This window comes from Lactuca virosa, chromosome 4 (genome assembly GCF_052849685.1).
Source record: "Lactuca virosa cultivar CGN04683 chromosome 4, Lactuca_virosa_CGN04683_v6, whole genome shotgun sequence".
In the NCBI taxonomy this organism is placed as follows: Eukaryota; Viridiplantae; Streptophyta; class Magnoliopsida; order Asterales; family Asteraceae; genus Lactuca; species Lactuca virosa.
Window position 1 is genome coordinate 529,975,124 of NC_136429.1, and position 11,785 is coordinate 529,986,908.

Sequence of the window (11,785 nt, forward strand, 5' to 3'; positions counted from 1 at the left end):
AGAACCGGATATGACTAAAATGATTAAGCAATTGTCGAGGACAATCTAAGGTTCACCAAAGATTGGTTGCTCAGGGACAGTTGGAAGTATGATGTAAATTGTTGGAAAGGACCATATTGACATATTCTGAAAAAAAGAGGTAACTCTTGTTCGGAAGTGATAGTCGAAATGGGACTATGGAAATGTCTCCATAGGTGGAAGTTGTTCAAACTGTGTAAGATTAGAAAACCTTAGTGCAAGAAGGATGTTCAAAGCAATGTACTTTGAATATGAGAGTTCGTTTCCATAGAGTTGATCTCCTTTGGAATCCTCTGTAATGACTGATGACAAGGTTTTGGTGACCTTGTGCATAATCATTACGAGAGGATCAGTGCATATAAGTTTAAAATCTAACAGTTTTTTGGTAAATGGTAGGAATTAGGAATTCTTACATTTACAATAAGGATTTGGGATTGTGAAATGAGCATCATTGGAATCATGTTCAATTGATCTATTTCACAAAGTAAAGATCATAGACAAACATAGTGTGCATACTTGGAGTATGCCATAACTATTGTTTAGAAAAACAAAGTGTACATGCTAGGAGCATGGGACGACTGTTGTTTTTGTTCAAGTATTAAGTTGATTATTTGAAACATTATACAATGAATAATGTGTAATTAATATGGTGATAAATAAAAGGTGGTTTTATTTATATTCAAAAGGGTTTTGAGACCATATTGGATTCGATTATTATTGTGTTTCACTTTGCATGTTTTGACTTCCATAATAACTAGGTTATTCTTTCCGAATGATTAAGTTATTCAAACCATCCACAGTCGGTCATATGTTGGAAGTAGATATGAATCAAGACTGTCATGAGTTGGTTGTAGAGGTCTAAGATGTTGGACATGGCTACAACACTCATGAGTGCTCATAAGTTATGAGTATTGGATTCAACCCACGCTCACTTGCATCACTTCATGGAATTTATCTCGAGTGATCGTGAGACGGTAATATCATATAAGTCTTCAAACCTAGAGATATGAGTTGTTACCTATGAGTTGGTTGTCCATTGATTGCACGTAAACGCATCAGTAACTTGATGTTATAAAACGTGCATTTGTGTATAATTCAACAAGTAGTAGAAACAAGTATATGAGTCGAAGTTTATCTGTTCCTTCTAGTCCTTGGAGGATTAGAAGCGATATCTGGGCCCCTCGATGATTTTGTTTTGACCTATGTACCGGGCCCGGTCAGAACCTAATTGATGTGTTCAATTTAGTTCTTTGTCAAACAAATCGGAAATCGGGAAACAAACTGCTGGACAATAAGTACGACGTTGTTCCATGTATTTGTCCGGCTGATATCATGAGAACAGAGGATTATATGATCACTTATCTAAAATGGCGCTTCATAGTTCAACAGAGTTTTCGAGAGCTACGATTGCTGGTTGGTTCCTGAAGTAACATACGCAAATACATTTATTAGACTTATCCAAGTGGGAGACTGTTGGATAAGGTGTCTAAGTCCATAACTTATTTGGTATATACTTGACCCGACCCGGCATGGTCCATTTGGGTTGCACTTCACCCAAACTGTTTATGGATAATTTTATGAGAATTGTATACTTACGATTTATTAATATATTATAAGTTATAATATATTAATATAAAGTCATGTTATTTAATTAGTTTTAATCTTGAATTAATTATGAATTGATTTAGTGATTAAAAGGAAGACTAATTAAATCATGGGCTATTGTATTTATATGGTGTGGGCTAATGCTCATTTGTTAATGGGTTAAGCTTATATGGAAGTCCATGGATGATCCATGGAGCTTTTAACCCATGGATCCTTGGAAGAGGAAAAGACATGGGTTATTAGGGTTTCACCCTAACCATGCACACTATATAAACAAGCTTATGTTGCATGAAAAAGACACTAAGGGTGTGTGTAAGTGTGGTGGCCAAAATCAAGAGTTAGTATACTCTCTCATACATTTTCCAAGTTTGTGGTGATTTGTGATTTCCATTTGAGGCATTCACATTATTGGTGCTTGGCTCTCAAACTCCAAGGAATCAACAATCAACAAAAGGTATGTAACTCATCTAGTTCTTTTATGTTTAAAAGTACCCCATGCCATGCTAGATAGGATATAAACCTTGGAAAATAATATTTTGCATGTATCTTAGACAAACATAGATCCAAGGTTTAATAGGGTTGCATGTACACTTAGGAAGTGTTAGAATGCACAAAACCCAACAGTAACTCCCATGGAGCATCCTATGGACCTTAGCCCAACTAGATAATCCATGGAGCATTTAGCCCACTATAAAAGTATGGATGATTTACACAATAAACCCATATATTTAATTAGTCTCCTTTTTTATCACTTAATTAATTCTAGATTAATTCTTGATCAATACTAATTAAATAATACTATTAATATATTAGAACTTATAATATATTAATAAACCACAATTGTTATTTCTCTCATTTAGTCTATCCAATTGCATGATGCCATGCAACCCAAATGGACCATGCCGGGTCGGGTCAAGTACATACCTGAAATAGTTATGGACTTAGACACCTTATCCAACAGTCTCCCACTTGGATAAGTCTAATAACTATAACTGCAAGTATGACTTCAGGAACCGATCATCAATCGTAGCTCTTTTCAAGGTCTCTCGGAACTGAGAAGATGATGTTACGCCATTTAAGATAAGTGATCATATAATCCTCTGTTCTAGATATCAGCCGGACAAATACATGGAACAATGTCTTACTTTTGTCCTGCAGTTTGTTTCCCGATTTCCGATTTGCTTGACATAGAACTTAATTGAACACATCAACTTAGTTCTGACCGGGCCCGGTACATAGGTCAAAACAAAATCATCGAGGGGCCCAGATATCGCTTCTAATCCAAGAAGGAACAGATAAACTTCGACTCATATGCTTATTCTACTACTTGTTAAATCACACACAAACGCACGTTTTATACCATCGAGTTACCAATGCGTTTTCGTACGATCAATGTATAACCAACTCATAGACAACAAGTCATATCTCTAGGTTTGAAGACTTATATGATATTACCATCTCGCGATCACTCGAGATAAATTCCATGAAGTGATACCAGCGAGCGTGGGTTGAATCCAATACTCAGAACTTATGAGCACCCATGAGTGTTGAGGCCATGTCCAACATCTTAGACCTCTACAACCAACTCATGACAGTCTTAATTCATATCTACTTCCAACATATGACCGACTGTGGATAATTTGAATAATATGTAAAACACAACATAAATATTCTGGAAGTCAAAACATGCAAAAGAAATAATAGTAAACGATTGAAAAAAGATAGCAACACTTTACTCATAAATAAACACAACTTTTATTCATCATCAAATGTCAATTACACTTTACAAATTTCAAAACTATCTAACTACTAAAACTAATATCATCCTTCATCCCTATGATCCTTGCGTGCTAGAGATGTTTAGCCCTACTCAGTCCCTTCGTGAGGGGATCTGCTGGGTTCTCATCCGATGATACCCTCTTTTCCACGAGGATTCCTTCTTCTATACGATGTCTGATGAAATGGTATTTTCTGTCAATGTGTCTGGATCTCCCGTGATCCCTTGGTTCTTTTGCTAAGGCAACTGCGCTTTCACTATCAAAGAAAATCTTTATAGGCTCCTTTATAGATGGTACAACTCCAAGGTCTCCAATGAAGTTCTTCAGCCATATAGCCTCCTTTGCTGCTTCGCTTGCCGCTATATACTCTGATTCGCAAGTTGAATCAGCCACTGTCACCTGCTTGGAACTTTTCCAAGAAATTGCTCCTCCGTTTAAGGTAAAGACCCAGCCTGACTGAGAGCGGAAATTATCCCTATCAGTCTAGAAGCTAGCATCATTATACCCTACAACTCTCAAGTCATCACTCCCACCAAGGGTAAGGACCCAGTCCTTAGTCCTCCGCAGGTACTTGAGAATGTTCTTTACCGTAGTCCAGTGAGCCTTGCCAGGGTTCCCCTGATATCTGCTGACCATGCTCAAGGCAAAGGCCACATCAGGACGAGTACAATTCATAGCATACATGATCGATCCTACAGCGGAAGCATAAGGTACTCGACTCATTTCTGCTATCTCAACTTCGGTACTCGGGCTATGAGTCTTACTTAATCTAGCGTTACTCTGGATGGGTAACTCTCCTTTCTTGGAATCTTGCATGCTGAACCTCTTCAGTACCTTATACAAGTATGTACTTTGACTAAGTCCAGTTAGTCTTTTACTCCGGTCTCTCAGAATCCTTATCCCTAGAATATAGGCAGCTTCTCCTAGGTCTTTCATAGCGAAACACTTCCCAAGCCAGGACTTCACTTCCTGCAAGGTTGGGATGTCATTTCCTGTGAGTAGTATGTCATCCACATACAGAACCAAAAAGCTAACTATACTCCCACTAGCCTTGACATATACACAAGATTTATCTTCACTCCTCGAAAAGCCAAACTCTTTGACTTTCTCACCGAAGCAAAGATTCCATCTGCGAGGTGCTTGTTTCAATCCATAGATGGATTTCTCAAGCTTACACACTCTATTAGGGTTCTTTGTACTGACAAAACCCTCAGGCTGACTCATGTAAACATCCTTAGCCAAGTTTCCATTAAGGAAAGTGGTTTTGACATCCATTTGCCATATTTCATAGTCATGAAATGCAGCAATGGCTAACAATATCCTAATAGACTTAATCTTGGCTACTGGCGAAAAGGTCTCATCATAATCAACTCCTGGAGTTTGAGAAAAGCCCTTTGCAACCAGTCGTGCCTTATAAGCGTGTACATTACCATCCATGTCGGTATTCTTCTTGAAGATCCATTTGCACCCAACTGTCTTACGACCTGGTACATTGTCAACCAAGTTCCAAACTTGATTGTTATACATGGACTGTATCTCGCTGTCCATTGCCTCTTTCCATTTAGCAGACTCGGGGCCTGCCATGGCTTCCGCATAGCTGTTAGGTTCATCCAGACTTACCAGTGTCTCATCACTGATAAGTGTCTCACCTTCCGCAATAATATGGAAACCATAGTAGTGCTCAGGTGCATTCCTAACCCTCGTGGATCGCCTCAGAGGTACAGACTTGTCAATTGGATCAACAGGAGTTTCCTCCTCAAGTTGACTGCTAGGGTTTGAGGTTCCTTCACCACTTGACTCTTGAATTTCTTCAAGGTCAATTTGCCTCCCACTGTTTCCTTGGCTTATGAACTCTCTCTCTCTCTCTCTCTCTCAAGACACCCCTTCTTGCTACAAAGACCACATTCTCACTGGGTCTGTAGAAAAGGTAACCAAAGGATTTCTGTGGATAGCCGATGAAAATACACCTCTCACTTCGAGGTTCGAGCTTATTATGAGTCTCGTGTCTCACGAAAGCTTCGCAACCCCAAATCTTGATGTGGGCTAGACTAGGAACTTTTCCAGTCCACATCTCGTGAGGTATTTTGGCAACCTTCTTTGTAGGGACCAGATTAAGGATATGGGCGGCAGTCTCTAAGGCATACCCCCAGAATGAGATTGGTAGCAAAGCTCGACTCATCATGGAACGAACCATGTCCAACAAGGTTCGATTACACCTCTCCGCTACACCATTCAACTGTGGTGTCCTGGGAGGTGTCAATTGTGAGACAACCCCACATTCCCTAAGATAGTCGAGGAACTCTGTACTAAGATACTCACCACCACGATCGGATCGAAGCATCTTAATGTTCCTGCCCAATTGATTCTCTACTTCCTGTTTAAACTCTTTAAACCTATCGAAAGTCTCTGACTTGTGCTTGATTAAGTAGACATATCCATATCTACTATAATCATCCGTAAAAGTCACATAATAATGATTAGCATCCCTTGTGGCAGTTTTGAAGGGTCCACACACATCCATGTGCACTAGATCCAACAAACCTTCACCCGTAGCACAAGAACCTGTGAAGGGTGACTTTGTCATTTTTCCAAGTAAGCATGATTCACAACTATCATATGACTTTAGGTCAAATGACTCCAAGACTCCATCCTTTTGGAGTTGGCCTATGCGTTTCTTGCTTACATGTCCAAGACGACAATGCCATAATGATGCTTTATCCAAGTTATTATCATTAGTAGAATCAATACACAACACATTATTTTCTAAATTATCTACAACGGACACAGCTTCATACACACCATCACAAGGTAATGCTTTAAAAGAAAACACATTATTAAAGAAAGCATTTATTCCACCAACTTCATTATCAAAAGAAAAGGTAAACCCTTGTTTGTACAAAGCATGAAAGGAAATAACATTTCTTGCCATTTTAGGCAAATAACAACATTTATTCAAATCTAAAGTAAACCCACTACTTATCAACAAAGTATAAACTCCAATCTTGGTGACAGGTGAAACTTTCATATTCCCCGTGATCAAGTTTATCTTTCCATGCTCCACATTCTCACTTCTTCTTAGTCCCTGCAAATCAGAACAAATATGAATACCACAGCCGGTATCAAGGACCCAAGAGTTAGAATAGGATGAGTTATTAGATAATATAGTGTAAATACATGCATGGTTGGGTTTCACTTTCCCATCCTTCAAATCTTGCTGGTACTTTGGGCAGTTCCGCTTCCAGTGCGCATTTTCATGGCAATAGAAGCATTCAGCCTCTTTTAGATCAGAAGAAGGAGTGACGAAACCTTTCTTGGTTCCGCTTGAAGAGGAGCCATCAAGGGTCTTACCCTTGGTACCCTTCGAAGGGTTCTTCCTCTTCTTCCCTCTACCTTTCCCGATTGCCAGGACAGGTGCGGAGTTTGGAGTAGGAGTAGGAGTGGTAACAATCGACTTACCTTTAAGACCTGATTCTGCGGTCTTTAGGAGTCCTTGAAGTTTGCTGAGAGTGACTTCTTCCTTGTTCATGTGGTATGTCATGCGGAAGTGATAATAACATGATGGTAAGGAGTGCAAAATGATATCTATTGCTAACTCCTCGGGGAAGTTCACATTCAGCTTCATTAGACGGTCCACATACCTTTGCATTTTCTGCATGTGGCCCGTGATGGGTTCACCATCTTTTATTCGGGTTGTTTTCATGGAGGAGATGATTTCATATCGCTCTTGACGAGCACTCTGGTGGTAGCGGTCCATCAAATCCTGGTGCATCTCAAAAGGATAGTAGTCCTCATAGGACTTTTGGAGCTCGGCTGTCATAGTGGCCATCATGATGCATGCCACTTTGGTAGCATCTCTTTCATGTGCCTCATATTCAGCAAACTCCTCAGGAGTAGCAGTTGGCTCAGGTACCTTAAGCTCCTTGTTGAGAACATATTCTTTGTTCTCATACCGAGTGACCATCCTGATATTCCTGATCCAATCTGTAAAGTTGGATCCATCAAAGATGACTCTCCCACAAAGGTTCATGAGAGAGAAGGAGCCGGTAGGGTTTGAGCCAGGAGCAGCATTGTTGGTAGACATCTGAAAAGAAGAAAATACAAGTTTAGTTTAGATATAAAGATAGTCCTTAATAAAACACCCAAATGTAATATTAAGGCTAGGATCCAATCAGAATATATTATAACTTAGAAGAGGGATGCCGTAATCTAAGCTAAAACATATTTGAAAGGTAGGTGAATGACGATTCACAAATTTCCGCCATGAAAACGAAATATATATAAATTATTAGGTTTATTTGGTTTTAGAAACTCCTAGATTCTTTTGAGATTCATTGAACTTTTCAATGGCATGTTTCAATCTCGAGTGTGCCCTTCATGTTTTGTGACTGGGATACCGAGGATCACAAAACAGGGTGTGAAGTAACCATGCAAATTACTTGGTACCCTTAATGTTTTTCACTTAATCGATGTGCCGGTAAACCACACGCGCTCCAACGACCTATGAAAAACCTTAAGTCACCCTTTGCCTACCTTGTTAAGTCCAAGTTAGTGTGCTGGTTAACCACACACGCTCCACCAACGACTTAATCAAAGTACAAAGTGTAATTTCATGGGTTAGCACCTTATTCACATTTTCCTAAAGTAACTAAGATTGAGAATTTATAAAACATTTAGTTACTTTATAATAATCATTATACTTTTAATGAGAATTTTAAGTCATTGTCCTACCTGTTCGGCTAACGACCCTCCACCAGTCAAGGAAGTGGTGGGTGAGAGTGGACACCCATTAAGCTGCCATTTTATAGACAACAACCTTATACCCCCCTTATAGACCGACTTCGTGAATGAGGCCTACTAACGGTAAAACGAATTGATCTTATATATATATATATATATATATATATATATATATATATATATATATATATATTATTAAACTTATAATATTATAAAGTATAAGGGTTGAATTTTAACTTTTAAAATTCTAGGGGTTGGAACTAAAGTTTATTAAGATGACTTTACATGTTCCAAAACTTGAGGGCAAGTTTTGTAACTTTACAAAACCTTTCGATTCATAACTTATGAGTTATTAAAATGAAGACTCTTTATTTTTGTAACTTATGTGTTCTTTTAATGGCTTTAATACAAAGAGACTTTTGGTTATCCATAACTTGAGGACAAGTTATGGACTCCATTAAAACACATAAAGATCATGAATTCAGCATTAAACAAGTAATTCCTATGATCTATCAAGAACTCATAAGAACATGAATTATCATATCAAAATTTCAAGAACATATGAACACATATAATCATGTAATTTTGATATTAGCCTTTGTAAATGGATTAGAACAACCATTACACCATCTAAAACAAGTTTTAAAACACAAAAAAACAATTTAGGGTAATGTTTCTAGTCCATTTCCAGCAGCAAAACTCGAAAAACTGCACTCAGGGGCTCCTACTCGTCGAGTGCAAGAACCTACTCGACGAGTAGGATGAGTTTACTCATGTACTCGTCGAGTCCCCCATGGACTCGGTGAGTTCATGCTTCAGAATGCATAAAAACGAGTTTTTTTTCACAATTTTGCATCAAGTATTAAAATAAACAAGCCTAGGCTCTGATACCACTGACGGTTTTGAGCATTCTAACACTCCTAAGTGTACATGCAACCCTAGAAAAACCTTGGATCTATGTTTGTCTAAAATACATGCAAAATACTTTTTCCAAGGTTCATAATCCTATCTAGCATACATGGGGAACTTTAATCATAAAAGATGGCTAAAATTACATACCTTGTTGTTGTTTTGATTCCTTGAAAACCTTGAGAGCCTAGCACCCCAAGTGTGATGCCTCAAATGTTTCACACAACACCAAATTCTCTTGGAATAAACTTTGAGAGAATTATATAACACTTGAAATCGGCCTTGGCCTCTTGTCTCACTAGTCTACCGATTTTGGTGGATGTAAGTATGCTTATATAGTATGTTGCATTAGGGTTACACCATGTAAACCCTAATGTAACATGGCTCTTCATTTCCATGACCCATGGGTTTGTAACTCCCATGGAGCATCCATGGAGCATCCTATGGACCTTAGCCCAACTAGATAATCCATGGAGCATTTAGCCCACTATACAAGTATGGATGATTTACACAATCAACCCATATATTTAATTAGTCTCCTTTTTGATCACTTAATTAATTCTAGATTAATTCTTGATCAATACTAATTAAATAATACTATTAACATATTAGAACTTATAATTAATTAATAAACCACAATTGTTATTTCTCTCATTTAGTCTATCCAACTGCATGATGCCATGCAACCCAAATGGACCATGTCGGGTCGGGTCAAGTACATACCAGAAATAGTTATGGACTTAGACACCTTATCCAACATCGACATCTCACAACTCGAGTCTTAACATGACCAAACATTAGGACATCATACTCGGGTACCTAGGTACACCATCACAGCGTCTCACGCGGTCTTGCCTTAACCACTGATCTTCCACCTACACAACTCGAAACCTTGAAATACTCTCATCTCCAATTGAAACACGGAGGAAACGTCAACGAATGAATACACGTTGATGAAATCCGAAGCTCCACCCTCTACTGATCACCGCTCATACGAACTATACATACCGACTCTGAAATTGGTTGACAATTCAATTGCTGCCCTTCTGGAGTATAGATCAGAATCTATACCTATACCCGCAAATCTCAGCTATTGCACCCTGAACTCAGTGACCCAACCACCTCGAACTCAACATTTGCAAACCCAAAAAATCTCTAGCCATAATAAATCCTCTGACCAACGGCCACCTGTCGTGGATTCACTCATACATCCTTAAGCACATACTCATACATCATCCCGCCTCGCACCTCGCCGCATCCACCAATATCCAGGTTTCATGTGTCCGCACCGCAGATCTCCAATCAGTTCTCTAACCGCACTTGAACGAATTGCTGACCCTCTCAGTTGAATACCCAGTTCTCCCTCACTCAGGGTTCGAACCATCACCAGTCGGCATACCAACAATTTACTCTGTAAACTGTTTCACCAGGTACATCACACTTGACTCTTGGAACGTACCACACAAACATTCAATGATCAAGCAACTCCAAATATCCCGTAACTCAGACAAGAATCTCAGAATCCTCCCAACGTGACTGTCTCTGGTCATCTCGAAACCTCAGACTAACACACCGCCAGATACCTCAACTATTCTGAAATAACCCTGACCCTCGCTCCGGAAATAATGCACTATCACACACCTCGTCTCTGACTCCTCGACCAGCCTCCCAACATGGGAATCATCATTAAAGCACGATACCTCACTCTCACAGTCGATACACAACATAACAACGAGGACCACCGCCCCGATATATTCCTCTTAACCACCTGAAACTGCTGCTAAAAGCATGCCACACTCAAAAAGGCACCTTCCTGGGTCTCTTCCATCTCAGTTTCCACAATGACTCCATGATACAAGAAATACCTCACAGCAGACATATTGCCCAAATACTCTGGTGAAAAGGTCACCACCATAAGCTACCCCCATGGGGTTTACCTCCAAACTCTGAAACCAGAAACTCGTTATCCTTTTTGCTTCTCCCAGGAAACAGGGATAGCGCACTCTTGCCACAGAAGGTGTCGTCTCATCCGTCAGCCGATGGCTCGATTCAGACCTCGTTCCTCCAATAAGCATCATCTCTACTCATCCCTGAGCCTCGCGACTCCAACTGGCATCTCACCAATAAAATCTCTCGGAAATGAACTCAATTTCCCTTTCAAGGTATACTCCATTAAAACTTACTCGACATGGCCCTCTGGCCCCACACTCTATCATCTGATATTAGACTAATCAACCATCATGGGACAACTGGTAAAACCAAAATCACTAACCGCCACGAATCATGGTACTCGAACCATGTGATCACCCCTCAATCTGCTATGAATCATGGTACCCGAACCATGTTATCTCCTCTCAATCTGCTACTTAGAACCTATGGTATTCTCCCTGTTTCGAGTACGGGTCCTCTGCTTTCAGTAGTACGGGACCATACTACCTGCCACATCTACCCATACTTTCCACACGGATCGTCCCAGAATTCCTAAGTAGCTTATCAACCTTCTCGATCACCAATCCCGTTAAACCTGGTCGCTTCCCAGCGAATACTCTCCTCTATCAGCGTACTCATCTGACTAAGGCCACTCCCTAGGCTCTTCCTAGGTTCCCTCACTTCTCTGCCATCAGCTGCTGCAGAACCCCTTATGATGTCAACCATCTACCTCCTGAATATCTTCATATTCACTTAGTAGCTGACTCCCATCATCAAGAGTTCCACAAAGCACGAAGCGAGCAACATTC